Source organism: Neophocaena asiaeorientalis, unplaced genomic scaffold (genome assembly GCF_003031525.2).
Source record: "Neophocaena asiaeorientalis asiaeorientalis breed wild unplaced genomic scaffold, Neophocaena_asiaeorientalis_V1.1 scaffold218, whole genome shotgun sequence".
Taxonomy (NCBI): domain Eukaryota; kingdom Metazoa; phylum Chordata; class Mammalia; order Artiodactyla; family Phocoenidae; genus Neophocaena; species Neophocaena asiaeorientalis.
Window position 1 is genome coordinate 2853388 of NW_020172818.1, and position 20193 is coordinate 2873580.

The 20193-nt window shown below is 35.9% G+C and overlaps 1 pseudogene; it reads right to left on the minus strand.

Moving 5' to 3' along the window:
* Positions 1–19776: 19776 nt before the first annotated feature.
* Positions 19777–20193, minus strand: part of LOC112397550 (ethanolaminephosphotransferase 1 pseudogene) — an 18142-nt pseudogene continuing 17725 nt past the window's right edge.

Here is a 20193-nt window from a genome sequence, read left to right on the forward strand (position 1 = left end):
AAAATGTTCAATGGAATAATAGCAGCAAGAGAGGCCTGTGGCATCGTGATTGGTTATGATAAAACTTTCCAGAAATACAATGGTTTCTCAAAAAATTTGTCCTATACGATGATAATATTCACATTAATAAATGATGTTACAATAAAAATATTGTGACATCAGACACACTGAGCAATACGTCATAAGCTCTAATCAGAAGACGCATGAAGAATAATAAACTTGTGGCATTACAATAGAAGTGATATTAATAAAAATTATAATAACTACAATGAGTAATAATAATTATTAATATTCTTTACAGTTTACCAAATGCTTATACTACATCATTTTATCACCTTGGCTTTGATTTATATTTGTGTTTTAAAAGTTTTTAGAATTATAAACTAACATTTGAGAACATACTACTAAGAGCCAATTTGATCCCTTTAAAATTTTTCTGTTTGCAAGTATGGAATCTAAGTATCATGTTAAATATTCTGTTTAATGGCATAAATGGCTCATCCATGGGCATGGATAGAAAGTGTATTCTTCTGGCTTTATCCATTCTAAATGTCAGAAAATGAACTGTATATTTAAGTAAAAAGGAAACATTGCTTCTTAGGGAAGAGCAGAAGTGGATTCTGGGCTCAACTGTATTATCAAACTGAGTTTCTTTATATGGCTTTCTTCTCTGAAAGGCTCTTACCAGTTGGTAAGCATATTGACTACCAAGAGCTTTTTATTCTCACATTTCTGAAAACCTGCTAGAAGGGGACCTTTCTCCTAATTTTAGCACACCAGCAAGATTGGTCTTGTTGGGTTATGTACCCATTCCTAAACCTGCTGTATAGGAACACTGCTTTATCAGCCAGCCAGAATCATTCCCCTGTCCTATCCCAAAGGTCATGACAGAATTTTGTCATCAATAGCCCACTTGGGACCACATAGAGTCAGGAAAAATGTCTTCAAATTTCTTGAAGAAACATAAACATGGGAGACAGGACTCCCTGCAGAGCACACACACATAAAATGCCAATTATATTCTGCTACTGGAGAAAAGAGGTAACTTGAAGGAAATATATTTTCTTTTCATGACACTTAGAAGCTTTGCTAGCTTGTGTTATTTACATCTAACAACTCTGTAAGTTTCTGCCTTAGTCTACTTAGATTTACAATGTCACAGTTTTTCAGTGATATTACACCTTCAATTTACCTGCACACACACACACGCCATATAAAAAGTTTCCAGAATAAAAATGATGTCAGATTTCTCAACAACAGCACTGAAAAAGAAAAATTAAGCAAAGTTTTAAAAATTGTGACAGATAATAATTTCTAACCTATAAATCTATAACTAGCCAAACTAACAATCAAACATGTATATAAAATAATGATACATTCATACAAGAATTCATTTTAGAGAAGCTACTAGAGGATGTACTTCTGCAAAATGAATGTGAAAGATATGAAAGAGCAAGAAACAGGGTCTGGGAAACAGAAAATCCAATCCAGGAGAGATGCGAGGAAAAATTCTGAATGTTGTGAAAAAAAGAGCCATGATAGAGGTCTATAAAGTACAAGCAGTTGGAATGAGGCAGATTTTTTCAAAACAGAGGATGGCGGAAAAAAATGTTTCTAAAATTAAATAAATTGATATGTTACTGAATGTCTCTGACCAGGAAAAATTATTTGTTCCATTGGAAACTTTGGAAAAAAGAGTATGAAAAAGTATTATTGATAACTCTAGGATAAGAAAATGTTGCACAATAATAAAAATATAATCATAGTACACTAAGTGGCACAGATCTAATATTTAGGTCATGAAAATGAAAAAGCACATTTTAATTTTACAAATAATAATACTATAAAATTCAGTGGTTTGCAAAATATGTCCTAGACCATGAGTTTCAGGATCACCTGAGAAATTGTTAGAAATGCAGATTATGGGGTGCCATATGAGTAGTACTGAGTCAAAAACTCTGACAATGAGGCCCAACAATCTGTTTCATCAAGCCTTTCAGCTAATTCTGATGCATGCTAACATTTGAAAACTACTACTCTAATTATATTAGAAGTGTAGGATTTTGAGGAAGAGATTATGTAAGCTAAATACTCATCTTCCAGAGTAGAATATCAGTGGAAAACCAAATAATCAGAACAATAACATAAAAATATTCTTATGAATATAAGTACCACATGGAACAGGTAAATTTACTAAAAGCATTTTCCTTGGGCAACCAAAAATTAAGAGTGGAAAGCTTAGGACAAGGAATTTTTTTCTTTTCTTTAAATTTATGAAGTATATTTCATTTACAGTACCATGTTACTTTCAGGTATACAACATAGTTATTCAATAGTTTGTAGATTCCACACCCTACAAAGTTATCATAACATATTGGCTGTGCTGTACCTTGCATCCTCGAGATTTATTTATTTTATAACGGGTAGTTTCTAACTCTTAATCACCTTCAACTATTTCTTTCCTTCCCCCACCCACCTACCCTTTGGTAACCACTACTTTCTTCTCTGTATCTGTGAGTCTGTTCCTGTTTTGTTATATTTGCTTACTTGTTTTGTTTTTTAGATTCCACATATAAATGATATACAATATTTGTTTTTCTCTGTCCTACTTACTTCACTAAGCATAATCCCTGACAGGACCATCCATGTTGTTGCAAATGGAAAGATTTCATTCTTATTTATAGCTAAGTAATATTCCATTGTATATATTTATCAATTCTTGTTTATCCATTCATCTGCCAATGAGCACTTATGTTGCTTCCATATCTTGGATATTGTAAATAATGTTGGTATAAATATTGGAGTGTGTATATATTTCCAAAAATAGTGGTCCTGTGTTCTTCCAATAAGTATACATGAGTGGAATTGCTGGATCATACCATAGTTCTATTTTTAATTATTTTAGGAACTGCACAAAATGGCTGTACCAATTTACATTCCTACCAACTGTGTGCTAGGGTTCCCTTTTCTTTACATCCTCACCAGTATTTCATATTTCTTATCTTTTTGATGATAGTCCTCCTGACAAGTGTGAGGTGATATCTCATTATGGTTTTGATTTGCACTTCTGCAATGGTTAGTGATGTTGAGCATCTTTTCATGTGCCTATTGTCCATCTGTATGTCTTTTCAGGAAGAATGCCTATTCAGGTCTTCTACCCATTTTTAATTGAATTGTTTGTTTTTTTTAACATTAAGATGTTTGAGCTTTTGATATATTTTGGATATTAACCCCATATTGGACATATCATTTGCAAATATCTTCTCCAATTCAGTAGGTTGCCTTTTCATTTTGTTTATGGTTTCCTTCCCTTTGCAAAATATTTTTAGTTTGGTTTGGTCCTGTTTATTTTTGCTTTTGTTGACCTTGCCTGAGGAGACAGATCTATAAAATATTGATAAGACCAATGTTGAAGAATATGCTGCCTATGTTTTCTTCTACAAATTTTATAGTTCCAGGTATTACATTTAAGTCTTTAATCCATTATGAGTTTATTTTTGTATTTGGTGTGAGAAATTTTTCTACTTTCATTCTATTACATGTAATCATTCAGTTTTTCCAACACCACTTATTGAAGAGACTATATTTACCCCATGTTATATTCTTTCTTCATTTCTTGAAGATTAATTGACCTTATGTGTGTGGGTTTATTTGAGGGCTCTCTACGCTCCTCCATTGATATATGTGTCTCTTTTGTGCCAGTAGCATACTATTTTAATTATTATACTTTTGAAATATAGTTTGAAATCAGGGAGCATAATACTTCCAGCATTGTTCTTTCTCTAGGTTGATTTGGCAATTTGGGGTCTTTTACGTTTCCATACAAATTTTTATAATTTTTTTCTAGTTCTGTGAAAAATGCATGGGTATTTTGATAGGGATTTCATAAAATCTGTAGATTGTTTGGTGTAGTATGAACATTTTAACAATATTAAATATTCCTATCCGTGAACACGGAATAACTTTCTGTTGATTTCTATCATCTTCAATTTCTTTCACCAATGTCTTATTGTTTTTTGAGTAAAGGTCTTTCACTTACTTGGTTAAATTTATTCCAAGGTATTATATTCTTCTTGATGAAATTACAAATGAGATTTTTTTTCTTGATTTCTCTTTCTGAAAGTTCATTATGACTATGTAGAAATACAACAGATTCTTTTTTTTTTAATTTTATTTATTTATTTATGGCTGCATTGGGTCTTCGTTGCTGCACGGGCTTTCTCTAGTTGCGGTGAGCAGGGGCTACTCTTCGTTGTGGTGCACTGGTTTCTCATTGCAGTCACTTCTCTTGTTGTGGAGCATGCATGCAGGTGCATGGGTTTCAGTAGTTGTGGCATGCAGGCTCAGTAGTTGTGGCTCGTGGTGTCTAGAGTGCAGGCTCAGTAGTTTTGGTGCACGGGCTTAGTTGCTCCACGGCATGTGGGATCTTCCTGCACCAAGGCTCAAACCTGTGTCCCCTGCATTGGCAGGAATGTTCTTAAACACTGCACCACCAGAGAAGTCCCACAACAGATTTCTTTATGTTAATTTTGTATCTTGCAACTTTAATGAATTTATTTAGTAGTTCTAATAATTTTTGGTGGTGTCTCTAAGGTTTTCTAAATACCATATCATGTCATTTGCAAATACTGGTAGTTTTACTTCTTCCCTTCCAATTCTGATGCATTTTATTTCTCTGCCTTGTCTGACTGCTGTGGTTAGGACTTCCAATACTGTGTTAAACAGTGACAAGAATGGACATCCTCATCTTGTTTCTGCTCTTAGAGGAAAAGCAGAAAGCTTTTCACCATTGAGTATGATGTTAGCTGTGGGTTTGTGATAAATGACCTTTACAGTGTTGAGTTATATTCCCTCTACTCCCATTTTGTTTATTTTTTGTTATGAATAGATGTTGAATTTTATCAAATGCTTTTTCTGCATCTATTGAGATGATCATATGATTTTATAATCTGATTTGTTAACATGGTTTATCACATTTATTTAATTGCAGATATTGAACCATCCTTGTATCCCTGCAGTAAATCGCACTTGACCATTTTTCTGGTGCCAGATCCTAGGGCTGGTGTGGCCAATGTGGGGTTCAAACTCCTCACTCCCCAGGAATGATCCTCCAGTTTGTGATATGCATTTCCTTTTCTGAATCACCCATCAGGAATGTGGGTCCAAACTAAAGGTCCTCTTTTCCCCTCCTACACACCTCAGTGTGATCTTTTCTCTATATCCTTGGAGGTAGAAGATCTTTTCTGAGAATCCTCAGGTTGTTCTCAGAGAGAGTTGTTTTACATATAATGGTAATTATGGTGTGTTTGTGTGAGGTTGTGAGATCAGAGTCTTCATACTCTGTTATCTTGATCCTGCCCATATTGTTTTTCTTTATGACACTTTTAGTGGCATTTGACTTTTTAGACTATGTAATTTAATAAAAACAAAAAATAATCAGCAAGTAATAAATTAAAATTTGCAAAAGCATAGATTCTCAAGAAAAATAGGAGACTATGTATTTGTGCAAGTGAATAATATCCTTTTGCACAATATGCAAAATGTGCTTGTATCCATCACTGATGTCACACATTTCGCTATTTGCCTGGCCCTAGAGGCATTTGAGTTTGCTACACATATACATATTTTCTGAAAATAAGGTGTCATAGCTACAGATTATATGACTATCTCAAAATAATTGTGTTACAGTGTTAAAGAACTTACTGAGGAACTTAATAGAGGCAATAAAGAAGTAGTATGATCAATGTTTAGAAGAAGGAATTACCAAGGGTGATGGCTAATTGTTATGAAGGAGAAGAAGAAAATCAAAGTCAAATATATATATGAGGGCTTCCCTGGTGGCGCAGTGGTTGATAGTCCACCTGCCGATGCAGGGGACATGGGTTCGAAACTAGAGTTTGGGGACTAGAGGAATAACAACCCTGGAAACTGAAAGCAGAAGATCAGGAAGATGATTTAACTTCTTAAAACCTCCAGGTGCAGAACTAAAAAAGCAAATGCACACTCAGACATGCTGTGCAGAAATAATAAAAAACTGGGGCTAAGGGGTTGTCAACTGTTTCTCCCTATTGGAATAGAGGTTAAAACAATGTCCTTGATCAATTGAAAAAAGAGGACAGAACTTTCTTGAGGCTCTTGACATTATTGGCATGGTGAGTTCTTTATTTTCCTATTCAGATTGTGACAGTTCAGTAAATATTGTTGGTGATGATCTATTGCTTTCCTAGTCCCAGTGTTGTGTAGTGTCTGATAATATGAAACTAACCTGAAATGGTGATTTATATTTCCATGATTGCTTGATGGATAACTAAATAGAAAGTCTAAATATATATGCAAATGTATTGATTAGCCATTCTCACTTTTTAAATGACTTCTCTTTTGTAATAAGCTTTCACATAGACTTTTTTGATTTATCAGAAGATTTAACTGTGTACAGTATTTGGGTTTACATAGAGTAGGGTGAATTTTAATGAAAATCGTTTATCATCTTCAAGACTTAGCCAATACATGTGCACGCCTGTTACTCCCTTGCAAAGTTCAGTATATTGCAGTCAGATTACATCAACTCCTGGAACAAGGACTTTGGGTTTTGAACTCAGTATTTAGAAAATATCAGAAACTCAGTATAATTTTGTTTATAATGAAAATGAAGAACCAATCTTCAAAAAGTGATTATTCTTAAGGTTTTGTAATTTACTCCAAAAATAATAGTGACAATAATGATAATAAAAATCATTTATTGAGTACCTACTATGCACCAGGTTCTATGTTAGACATTTTTATACATTTGCTTTAATTCTTTTTAAACCTTATTCAGGTTTCTCTAATTATAATATGAAAATTGAAGTTAGGAGACTATATGAGAGTAACTATATGAAAATGTGATCATTGGGCTGCAATGATAGGGGCATAAAACTCCAACCCAAGATTTACCCCTCCAAAGTTATTATTTGTCTTCACTCTCTGAAACAAAAGAGGTACCAGTAAAGAATATAAACTGATCTTGTGTGTATCTGTCTTTAAAGCTCACATTTCTTGTGGCAATGCCATAGTATATCAGAAACAAATTAAGGAAATTAAGCAACCTTCTCCAGAATCAACTTCCATAATGTTGAATAATTGATAAATGAGTGAATGACTCAATGAGTATGCATGTCATGTACTAAAATCCTGACATATATGAATGCTATAGAAGAGCTAAACATAATAGCTATGTGTCATTTTTTACACATGAAACAGAGGTTAAGAGACGTTAAAGCCAAAGAATAAACAGTTGTAGGAGTGGAGGGATGTGAGGGAGTGGATCCTGGTATAACAAACTTCAAAGCTCATATTTTAAATACTATGTCAAGTCACCTCAAAAATAGAAGACAATGTTCCCTGTCAAATTAGGGAGACAAAACTAGTATCCTAGTTTAAACTTACATTGTGCAGTGCAAAATAGAGTGTTGGAGGAATTAAGAAATAAGGCACTGGTTAACTATTAATTGTTAAGTAACTACTAAATCCCATGTGCTATGTATAGTTTTTTACATAATATTTTATTTAATCTTTATTATAACTTTAAACATGAAGATATTATTTAGAGTATAATAACTGTTATACAAATAGACTCCAGAAGTTACATGGCACAAAAGGATTGGAAATTTACTTCTTGCTCACACAATATTTTGAAGTCAGTTAATAGTTATACAGATCAGCTGTCTTCCATGCAGTCATTCAGGAACCCCAAAACCGAGGGTTTCTATCTTCACTATGTGTCATTCAAGAATACTGTTTAGGTCATCTCCATTACATCCAGCCAGAAGAAAAAAATCCCTGGAGGAGAGCCATGGGGCAGGTTGATAAGGACAAGCATAGACATGCTGCTGATCATGTCAGCTCACATCCCAATAGCGAGTCATAGCTATACCAGCTATAAAGAATGCAGGAAGGGTAGTTTTGGCAGGGCAACTATTTCCCAGGTACAACTTCCATTATGGAAAGAGAAACATGAATTTTTGAGGACAGCTCTTCATTTCTGACACAAGTGAGTATAAGTGACTCCACTGGTCATATAAGAAAACCAAGGCATAAATACATTGAATAACTTGCCCAAGATTCAAGGTTCTGGAAGAAACTTCACTAGCATTCAGCAAAAGTCAAATCTGGCCTGTCACATGCTTTTACTGATAAAGTTTTATCAGAACACAGGCATGGCCCTTTACTTATGTATTATCTGTGATTGCTTTCATACTACAATGACAGATTTGAGTAGTTGTGATAAAAAAAAAATTTGGATGGCCTGCAAAATCTCAAATATGTTCTATCTGGCCCTTTACAGAAAACATCCACTGGTTATATTGGTTTTCTGTTTTCTAAAAATTTGCCACAGACTTGGTGGCTTAAAACAACACAAAAGCATTATATTATAGAACTTTTATAGCTGAATGTCAGATGTCACAAATGGCTCTTACTGGGCTAAAGTCAAGGTGTTAGCAGGAATACAACCCTTAGTGGAAACTCTAGGACAGAATCAGTTTCCTAGACTTTTTTAGCTTCTAGAAGTCTCCTGCACTCCTTGATTTGTGGTTCCCTTCAGTCTACAAAAGCAGCAGTGGTTGGTGGAGTCTTTCTCATGATGTATCATTCTGACACTGACTCTTCTGCCTTCTTCTACACTTAAGGGTTCTTGTGATTATATTGGGCCCACCTAGATAAACCAGTATAATTTCCCTCTCCTAAAGTCAGCTGATTAATCAACATATTTTCTCCTGAAACCTTAATTTCCCTTTGCCATTTAATCTATTGTAAAATAGTCACAGTTTCCATGGGTTAGAGTATGAACAGTTTCAGAATGTTATTATTCTGCCTATAATAGTAATCCCTACTCTATATCCTAAATAATCTATTCTTTTCATTCTACTACCTTCTTTCTCTAAAGGAGAAATAAGGCTTTGCTACAGTAAAAAAAATGAATCAGAGTGTCAAAGGATGTGTAAAATATTGATGGGTAGAAAGAATGGAGAAGATTACTAAAATGGGAAAACATTTAGAGAAGTTGCAAGGAAAAGGTCATTGAGTCAGAAATATGCAGAGCATGGAATGGATGAGAGCTTAGAATTCTGAATAAAAGTAATACACAAAGACTTTCGAAGTTGTATTTAATTGAGTAGAGAAAGATTATGTAAGGTTTTAAGAAAATCAGAAAATCACCATTCCACATCACAAGATTACAAAAGAGAACCTTATTCTACTATAGGGAAAGGCAAGAGGTATACAATATAAAATAATTTGCTCTTTCGTTTTTCAAATTTGGGAGGGCTAGTAATAGCAACTCTAATAATAGCATATGTTTTTTAAAAAAAAACTGATCCTATCATGTTTCAACCTCCAACTGTGTCTTCAGGAAGGAAGGGAAATGCTGGTTTCTAGCCTCTCCCTATGATTTAGTCAGGATAGGATAGACCATGCTGCTGTATTGAATATCTATTCTGTATAGAATCCAGTATAGACATTAGTCTTCAAAGAAGACTATTAGAGTCCCCAAGTTACAGATAAGAAAACTGAGACCCAAAGCAGTTGTTAAGTTTGGGGAAACAAAGGTAGTAAATATTGAATCTAAGCTTTCTATCCCAAAGTGTCTGAAACCATGTATTTATATTATAGAGTCAGGGTAAATAATGAGAATTTCCATATGTTTTCTCAATCTCTTGGAGCCTGAAATCTAGATCTATTGTAGAACACGTCAAGCCTAGCTGGAAATACTTAGGCATAGCTGATACCTATGATTTGATTTTTCCTCTTACTTTATTTATTGCCAATATTTAATAATAAATAAACTATATGTTTAAAAATATGGGGATTTTAAAAATGCATAAACAAACCCATTTGCAAAATATCATTTGAAGATTGGTTCTATGAGTCTACAATGCTCCCTTTTGTATTTTGAATTGCAAGAGCATTACCACCATTTCTACAGGTCAATGTGAAATTCCTCCACCTGATCTAAATACAGAAAAGAATAAACTGCATTTTCAGTATCATTGAAATAATTAATTTTCAATGTCACAATCAATCATCATAAACTCAGTACCTTCCTCTTGGGAGAAGAATTATTCTAATTCCTGATGTATCACTTTGTCATTTTGAAAAGAATGTGCCCACTGATACAGAGAGTTATGAAACAATCTGCATGTTAGAGGTCCATTGTACTCTTTTGAGTCTCTGCTTGAACTTTTGATCCACAAAATAATAGCAATGATGATAATACCATTAATAGGTATAGTTATTATTTTTGTAGTACTTTGTTGTTTGTAAAATGTCTTTATATTCAGTGTCTTGTTTAGTTCTGACAATAGTCCTCTGAGTTGGGGAAATGATGATAATCATTTCTATGTTATAGATATAGATGGTCAGGGAGGTTTAGAACATTTTCCAAGGTGAACCAATTGTAGGTAGAAGAGCTGAGAATCAAACCCGGAGCTCTTAAGGAAGGAAAAAACAGATAACTTGTGTACATAGTTTTAGAAATTATATAAACAAAGCATGTCCTTTCTCCCCACTAGTCTGTTAACAGAGCTGACCAAAATATAATAGCTAATTTGACTGATTCTGATTTCAGTGCTCATAGCTTCTGGACTCATCTGCTCATGTTCAAGTACTCCTGCCCTTTGATGCAAAGGCTAGCTGTATTCTCTTCTATTTCTGCTATAGTAGAAAACTATAGGGTGGATTTCTCATTTAATTTTCAATGAGGCACTGACCTCTTTCTCCTTTCCAATCCCCATTTCATTTAATATCAGTTGTTTCTTTTCACAGATTCAGGTTGCTATTTCAGCATTTCTTTAAGCTCCCCTTTGTCCTTTGATTCTATTCTGAACCTGTATGTTAGCCAACACTCATCTTCTTGATGTCTTAGTTGAAGTTTGGATAAAACATTTCCCTGATCTGAGAAAGATTGTAATGGGGGTAGGGCAGCAAGGAAGAATGAGAAAGAAAGATAATTTAGTAAGGGTACAAATGGACACATGGTATAAATTTGTTTACTTGAAGAGGAGGGGCCAAAAAAAAAACAAAACTTGAGAGTCTAACATAACCGAGAAAAGCAAAAGAGCCCAGGATGTGAAGGAAAACAGGATCAGAAGCCTCTGGTAAGTTGCAAGTGTTTTGAGTTTTTGGGTCCATAGATCCAAGTTGACTTGAGGAGAGAAAGAGATTTAAAATTTGTGAAGGAATATGAAATACATGCATTAGTAATAACTATGCTCAGCAGTGTTCCCCTGGGTCAGCTTGTGAACTCAGCACTTCCATCCCTCCTTGAGCAGCTTGCAAATCAGAAAATGTTTGGGTGAAGTCAGAAGGTTAGAGCTCTTCTGGACAGAAGTCACCTTGTTCAAACTGACAGTAGAATCAGATACAATTATTTTACTAATTTAACAAAAAATGTAAATAAGATGTTTGCTCAAGTTGTAGCTGAATCCAGTGCTCAAAAACTATTGTGAGGAATCTGTTGGTCTCCATCTTTTGGGTCTGCTTTCCTCTGTGTTGGCTTCTTTCTCAGGAAGGAAATTCCATCTTAGTTAGCACTCCTGGTTTATTTTTCATTCTATCTAGCAATCCCAGTATAAAAAGAGATTCTCTTTCTTTGCAGTTCTGGCAAAAAGCCACAGGATCAAGGTTCATTGACTTGGAGTAGGTCACAATCCATTCATGAACGAATCACTGATTGGGATTGGCCTGGGTCTAGAACATGTGCTCACACCTGGAGCCAGGGTGTGAAGTCAAGCCATGGACTTAAAGTGGGGAGAAATAATTCTCCAAAGTACACTTCAGTACTATTATTAGAAGAAGTGGCAATGGATTTTGAACAGGCACAAAACAATGCATGTGCTCCACAGATAACTAGATACAATAGTTATTGAGTGCTTACTATGTACTAGATATTTGTAATTGCTTTACATAAAATAATTCAGCTAATCTTTAGAACAACCTTATATGAAAGAACTATTATTATGTTTTATGGGGCACAGAGCAGTTAAGTAACTTTCTCCCAAGTCACAAATGGAATACTGCCTTGCTCACATATTCTGAGCATCTGAGCATGATTGTGGCCCAGCAAGATGAGACCAGAAAAACTTACCAGGTGAGAATGCAAACCTATTATTCAGGGACACACCAGGCTGGCTGTTGAGCAGCCAGAGGGCAGCTCAGGAATGAAGAGCGAGAATAACACTGTAGGTAAGAAAAGCAGATATATGAAAGCTGACTAGCATAAAGAGAGTGAGACCTCAGGTAAAACACCTTTTTAAGATAGGGTACAAATGAGGATGAACAAAAAGTCTCCTCCTCTCCCCAGAAGGTCGTCATATTTAGGTTGGAACAACGAAGATAGCCACTGAGTCCACACCCTTTATCATGGCTCACCCTCATCCCATAGCACTCCCCTCATTCCTTATGCAATGGAACTTCTTTCTGTTCCTCCACTCAAAGTTCTTCCTTGCTTCCTGACTTTCATGTAGACAGTGTGTTACCTGAGCTTCTTTCCCATACATGATTCCCTAGCAAGCTTCTACCCATTCTTCAGATCTCAGCCGCAATGTCTCTTGGGGACCCTAAATTAAGTCCCCTTTCTCTAAGCTCCCAAGCCTCTGGTATTTTCCCATCAAAGCACTAATCACATGTTACTATAAAAACTTGGTTAATGTTTGCCCTTGCTGATATACAAAAAGTCCTCTGAGAAGTGTTTTCCAGCATCTAGCTGCAAGACCATAGGTTTTATTTCTAGAATTTTATATTAAACTCCCTTTCCCTTCTATTCACAATTTTTTTTATTTGTGGCTAAACAAGTAACAAATAATCCGTCTTCCCCCTGCACACACCCATACACACACACACAAACACACACACACACACACACACACACATCTCACCCCAAACAGTGTTTTTCAGTTAAAAAGAAACAGTAGTTTAGGCTTAAGGTAAGTGGAGCCTTTTTTCTCCTTCCTGTTGATTTTCCCCTTAGTTTGGAGGGTGTGACTTTATGACAGCAGTCCTAGCAAAGGTCCTCCACAACTGCATAAAGCAGAATGGGCTAATTAACTAATACTCAGACTAAGTAAATGCTTATGGGAAGAACTGAGTAGTGGCAAAAATAAACAAAAGGAAACAGTAATATTTTTAAAAGCTTTCCAGCTCTAAAGATCTTAATCTGGTCCTGCCCACCAAAGACAGACAAAAAAAGGGCAAGGCAGATGGAAAGAAACTACCAACTCGTATGATTCAGAATGTTGTTCTGTTCTTGAAAATTATTCACTTTTTTTTTTCCTGATCAACTTCTTCACTGAGGGAGCTTTACCATGGAGCACAGTAATCTCATAGAAAACCATTTATAACTTTGATTTATAGCTAGGTAAGTACCCAGAATCCCCAAATACAGAGCTGCTATAACATTTGGAGAATGTGGTGTGGCTTGAGGAACACATAGTGGAAGCCCACCAGGAACATCTTTCCAGTCAAAAGAATGGTTAGGTTATTTAGCTTGCTGCAGAGAGAAATGGTTTACTTAAGGGGAACCTAGGTGGGAAGAGTGAATCAGGAGTAGCTTACTAGAGGATTTGTGTTTGTGTTAGAGAATTCTAAGCAGGAACCAGTTTGGGTTCTGATGTTATCAAAAAGTGAGGGCAGGGACTTCCCCAGTGGTCCAGTGGTTAAGAGTCCGCCTTCCAATGCAGGGGGCATGGGTTCAGTCCCTGGTCAGGGAACTAAGATCCCACATGCTGTGCAGTGCGGCCAAAAATTAAAAACATAAATAAATAAATAAAATATAGTAAATAGCAATTAAAAAACAAAATTTAAAATGTGAGGGCAGCTAGATATTATAATAAATTTAAATTTGGAGGCAAGTAGAATAGAGTTAGAATTGCCATAGTAAAGCCGCAGCAATCACTCAAAGAAAGGTGGTATATATCAGGAGATGAGGATGGTTAGTCATTTCTTTGGTCATGAGGAGTCTTGTCTACATCTATCCAAACATGGGCAGAGTGGCCTAAGTGTTGTCCTTGTTTGAGCATTATTTATATTCTATTGGGAATACTGCAGTCTGATTGTTAACAGGGTTGTTTTCCACTTTCTCACTGGTTTAAATTAGAAGACAAAAGGGAAGATCTTTCTTTCTTGTTTTCTCTCTTCTCTCTGACCTCAGGGTACAATCTTCCTATGGTAATGCGATAAGAACATACTCACCAGTACCAGAGGGAAAGGAGTAAGGTGAAGTAAACCCAAGTGAAGCATTACCCTTGACAGACCACTAAGCCCTGAGCATGCCTCAGGAGAAAGCAGAGGGAAGATGTGGTTCTTCCTTTCTTACAGAAATGAACCTAGGCCTCTCATTGATCTATGACCACAAAGGTGAAGAGTGGAGGAAATCTCACTGCTCTACTACCTTTAAGACACAGAAACTCAGCCCACTTATTCAATATGTTCCCACAAATGTCTCTGGTTTAGATCAACCAGTTTGGCAATACTGTCTCCCTTAACAAGACTTGGTAAGAAAGTAGATACAGATCCAGTTCAGAAAAGGGGAGAAGCATCTTTCAACACTACTTTGAGACAGAAGAGTATCATGTATAAAGCCATGGGCTTTGGAGCCAGAAAATGTAGAATCACTAGCTAATCCCATCATTATCTTTCACGTCATGTTAGACACGTCAATAAGACTCAGTTCTGAAAGCCTTATTCTGAAAGTCTGTTCAATGAGGTTGTTGTAAAGATTAAATTAAGTAATATATAAGGGTTTTTGCATAGTCCTTGACACACATTGTACATGCAGTAAAAGGTAGCTGAGTTATGGAAGAGACCACTAGGTTGACATACTCCAGAAAAAACAATGTTGGAATAAAAGGAGAAATTTCTTGATAGTGATGACCTATTTTGCCAAAAGGTTTCTTTATTCTGTCTGAGATTGTAGTCAGTTCCTCAGGTGATGACTTAATATGCAAAAATTAGAGAAGTACAGATAGTACTATCTTCCTATCTGAATAGTAGTAAGATTGAGGTAATTAATTCATGTATCCTTCCATTCTTTCATTTACCGTGTATATTTTGAAAGCCTTCTGTCTCTCAAACAATGTGAGGAGAACTGGGAATTAAAAATGAAAAGATGGGGCTTCCCTGGTGGCGCGGTGGTTGAGGGTCCGCCTGCCGATGCAGGGGACACGGGTTCGTGCCCCGGTACGGGAAGATCCCACATGCCGCGGAGCGGCTGGGCCCGTGAGCCATGGCCGCTAAGCCTGTGCGTCTGGAGCCTGTGCTCCACAATGGGAGAGGCCACAACAGTGAGAGGCCCACGTACCGCACAAAAAAAAAAAGAAAAGAAAAGAAAAGATGGTCCTTGTCCTTATGAAACTCTCAGCTATTTTTGAAATTGATATTTCATATTGATAATATAAATCCTAAAGTTCTGTTATTAATTTAAATTGCCTAAATTGTAGATGTAGGAAGTGTCAGATGTTGTCCATAGCACAGTCAGGAGGTGTGGTGAAGTGACAAAGTTGGCACTGGACAAGAGCAGTGGACAAGGACTCTGAACTTCTATTCCTTCATTTTCAGAATAAGAAAAATGGAAAAGATGGATGAGAAAGTGTTTTCTGGATAAAAGATCAGATGCTTTATTATCTATGTTGTGAATAGAGCTAAGAGAAATTTGGGGCTGGCAATTTTAAGGAGGGAAAGGTCCATTCTTGTTGCATTGAAGTCTATTTGTGTCTTGCTTAGCAATAGGTGGCTGAATTCATTGACCTCTAAATATCTTGGGCAGCCTTGAAGTCATAAGGAACACTGAATTATTGGAAATTCATTTTGCTATAATTCTAAAAATGAGTCATCTTCAGGGGTCAGTGTTTCTGATTTTAATCAGAACACACTCTTGCCATTTGTTTTATCAAACCAAGGTTTTTACTTTTGTTTCTCTAATCAAAATATAACACCTTGACAGTCCAAGTAGAATAATGCTTTGCAAGGCAGTCTTTTTTTACTTTTGGTAGCATCTGGTAGGGAGCCGGTACAGCAGTTTGTACTTAGTAACAATGCCACAGACTCAGAGTTAGAGACACAACACCAATCCTCTCTCCATCATGAACTTATGGAATGGATTTGGTCATGTCACTTAACCCCTCTGCCTGACTTTCCTAAAAAAATAAAGGAAGAAGTTGGAATAGCAGTATTTTCTCATAAGGAAATTGTGAAATCTGATAGGTTTGCGTGTTCTTGATATGTAGGTTACTTTCATTAGTTAGAAAAAGTTATTTAATTTAATAATAGGCCAAGTATTTTGGAACACTGTGTTATCAACAATTCTTCTGGGTAAAAGAATTTTTACAAGCTTTGGACTACACACTTTCATTGGTAGATTGAAATCAATAGAGCATTTAAAACTTATTGATTTCATTTCAAATTTAAGGGTGACCTGTATGTAAAATACACTGAAACTGAGCTGAAAATATATAATCTTATATTGTTTAATGACATTCAGAATGGGGTTGATTTAGAGATATTTTTTAGAGGAAAAAACATAAATCTTGTACTTTATCTCTTTCAAATGTTTAATAAATACATATTTATTTAATTATCAAAATAATATTAACACCAGGTACCACTTGCTAAGTGCCTACTTTACAGCAGAAGTTGTGCCCATATTTTCTTACTTCTCACAATAACCCCATAATATAGGTATGATATTTTTTAGTTCCCTTTCATAGACAATATCAGGTGCCTGGTAAATGATGGATTTGGGCTTTGAAACCAAGTGTAGCAGATCTAAATGTTTCTGCAGTGTTCATGATAACATACTTATTCATAATTTATCTGAGGAGGCAGAAAAAGATCAGGCTTGCCTTGAAAGAACTTCAGCCTTCCAATTGATGAATCAAGTCCCCCATAGAAATGCATGTTTGTTAGTCCTCTTTCCTCGAATCTGAGAAGACCCCTACCATTAGCCTGTGACTAAGAAAACACAACAGAATTGGGTTGAGTGACTTCTGAGACCAGCTGAGGAGAAGACTTGCAGCGTCAAAAGGGCTTTATGGAATGGTTCCTCTGAGGGTTCCTCAGCCTGATCATTCTCTTTCTCGCTGGTCAGTCTGGCCCCTAACAGGTTCAATGCCAAGTTTCTCGTAAGATAATCATAACCTAGATTGATATCGATGAAGATGATTGAGAGGAGAACATAAGCAAATGGAAGAATCTTACGCTTGCTTGTTCTGGGTTCCTTCCTTTTTTCAGTGGGAGTGTGTTTGATGCCCAGTGTCAGGCCCTGGTGATGTAAGGATGAATGAGACAAGGTTCCTCACCACTAGATACTCACTGAACAGAGGGAGACAGAGATCCATTGACAAACAATTTTGAATAGAGATGGCGAAGATTTCGAGAAACTTTTCAGGCAGAAAGTGCAGCAGGTGTGGTAACTCCTAGCTAAAAGAGTTTTGGTCCTTGGTAAAACAGGTAAATCATGTGTCCACACCCAGAGCTGAGCAAGAGACCAGGGGAAATAAGAGTAGATGAAGGTGGGAGTCAAGCAGAAGATTATGGAGGGTCTTTTATGAGAAAAGGAGAAGGAATAAACAAAAGCAACAAGATAAAGGAGTGCAAGCCAGTCTTTTGTGAGGAAGGTTTTGCTAAAGTCCAGAAACTTTCTGGGTTTGAAGAGTCCACACACTTTTCTCAATCCTAAAATATTAAATTTAATTTCCTATGAGACAGTAAGCTGTTGACCATTATTCTTTTGCCATTGGTTCTAATAAGGAAACAGAGGGCAGTGTTAAATTAACTCAAATTTTAAAAATTATTCAGAGTACAATATCATAGGCACTGGGCAAAGATGTGAGCAAATTAACATAATCTTCACATTCATGGAGCTGAGAAATCAAAACAAAGGCGATACTATGAAATAGTGGGGGAATTTGGGAAAGCCCTTATGAGTTAAGATCATTTCTATACCTGGTAACCTCTAAAATAATATTGATTAACGTTGGAGCTTAGCATTTCTCTAAGCTGTTTACACTATCAATTTATTTAATTTTAACAACGTATATGTAATTTAGGTATTGTTATATAATATGTATCTGTGCCTATTTTAAAGATGAAGAAATTGAAGTACAAGGAAGATAAGTAACTTGCTCAGTGTTTCACAACTGATAGCTAGCTGGTGGAAAATAAATTTGAAACCAGGCAATTGGGTTCTAATATCTTCCCTTAGTCACTGCAGTATACTACTTTGTGTTGTTTATGGTAGGTGTTTTCAAATTGCAAATTTCCCACTGCACATTCTTCCAGTGCCCTACCAGAAATGACATGGGTTTATGGTGGGGCTCAGGAAACACAATTTAAACAAACACTCCAAGTGATAGTGAAGAGGGCTGTCCTGGGATTATACTTGAAGAAACACGCTGCTAAAGCATAGAATGGCCACTTGTGAGAATGCAAAGCTACTGTGATGAGTTTTAGTGACACTTATTGCTGTTGCAGGGAGAATCACATGTATATATATAAGTGCTGAACCTGGGGTCCTACAAAGCCGCTGGACTCCTCCCAACTCTTCAAAAAGCATATACACACACACACACACACACACACACACACACACACATACATAAACTTCCAGAAAGCAAAGGAATGCATCAAGACTTGGCCTGCCACTTCAGGAAGGAAGTTCTTTATTCTTCCTTTATGTCAATTATAAGAAGTGAAATGTGGCCAATTCTTGCCTATCCCAGGCTGCTGGTTAAAATCTTCTAAATTAACTCTACTCTATTAAAATCCTAGTTTTATTTTTAATTGTATATTTCCAATTCCAAGACTAGTTATTTTAAGAGCACAATTGAGACATGTATACTTTGCAATATTACAACTGTTCTGTGAAAAATAATTTATAAATATGGGTTGCCAGCAGAAAATGATGAAACCAGGTTGTTGCAGAAATTTTCACATAAAGCAACACCCCAAGTGCAATATTTTCTATAAATGTATCACAAACCTGTGTATATGTTGATCAGGGTGACATCTTATTTGATACCTATGGTAACCTTTTCCATTTTGGCACTTTCCTTCTGATCTTGTCAGTCTGTAGCCTGTAAAATTTGCTATGCGGCACAGCAATCACTCCCTTGGAGAATAGTGATGGTGCATACAGATGAATTCTTTTGACAAAATATCATATCATCTTCCCTTATGGCAAAGGATATGAATCCTACTCATATCATAAAGTGGTTTCTTTTCTGAATACTACCTATAGAAACCAATGCCCAGAGGTAGTCAGTGACTGAAGATAAAGTGGGTAAAAGGCATTTCTAGAAGGTTGTTAAACCCAATGTAAGGGTTATATGCAAACCTCTTTCAGAAATTTAGTTAAATTGCAAAGGATTTACTTCTCTCTCTCCTTCTCTCTCTCTCTCTCTCTCTCTCTCTCTCTCTCTCTCTCTCTCCCCTCCCTTCCTCCCTCTCTTCTTTCTTTCTTTTTCTATTTCTCCCCTTCTCTCTTTCTCTTTCATTCTCTCTCTTTTTTTCTTTCAGTTTGTCCTGGATATGTTCATTTTCACTCAATTTTATCACTAGGAAGTAGCGAAGGGAAGCTATTGTAGATTTTGTATTGTGCTCAGGAATTGCATGGAATTTAACATTTAGATTACAATGCAACATTATAGTCCCATAGCCTTTTTCCTACAAGAGAGTTAGGTAACCTTGCCAAGTTTATTCACCCACTTATTTATTAGTTTATTCAATATAATTCATTTATTTATTAGTTTATTCAATATAATTAATTAAGCACCTTCTATGTGCTGCTAGACTCTGAGCTGGACTGCATAGCCTGTAAGTAAGTAATGGATTTAAGATTTGCACACAGTTTTGTTTGACCCCAAATTCCAAAGTGTAATGGGTTTCAGCATGAGAACATTGTTGGTAAAATCTCTTCGTATCACTTATTATCTGTTTCACTTTGGAATATTTCCCTGTCTCAAACAAATGCATTCCAGTTTCATCTCAGTTTTCCAGTCTTTTCCAAGAAATTGAGATTCCTTAAAATGCAAATTAAAGAGTATCAAACAGCCTTAATAAAACAAGAAACTCAATGACACATATAAATGAAAAGCCTAGGAGATATAGCTTCCTTTGGGAATGGGTGTATCTAGGTGCCAAAAGTATATAATCATGTATTACTCA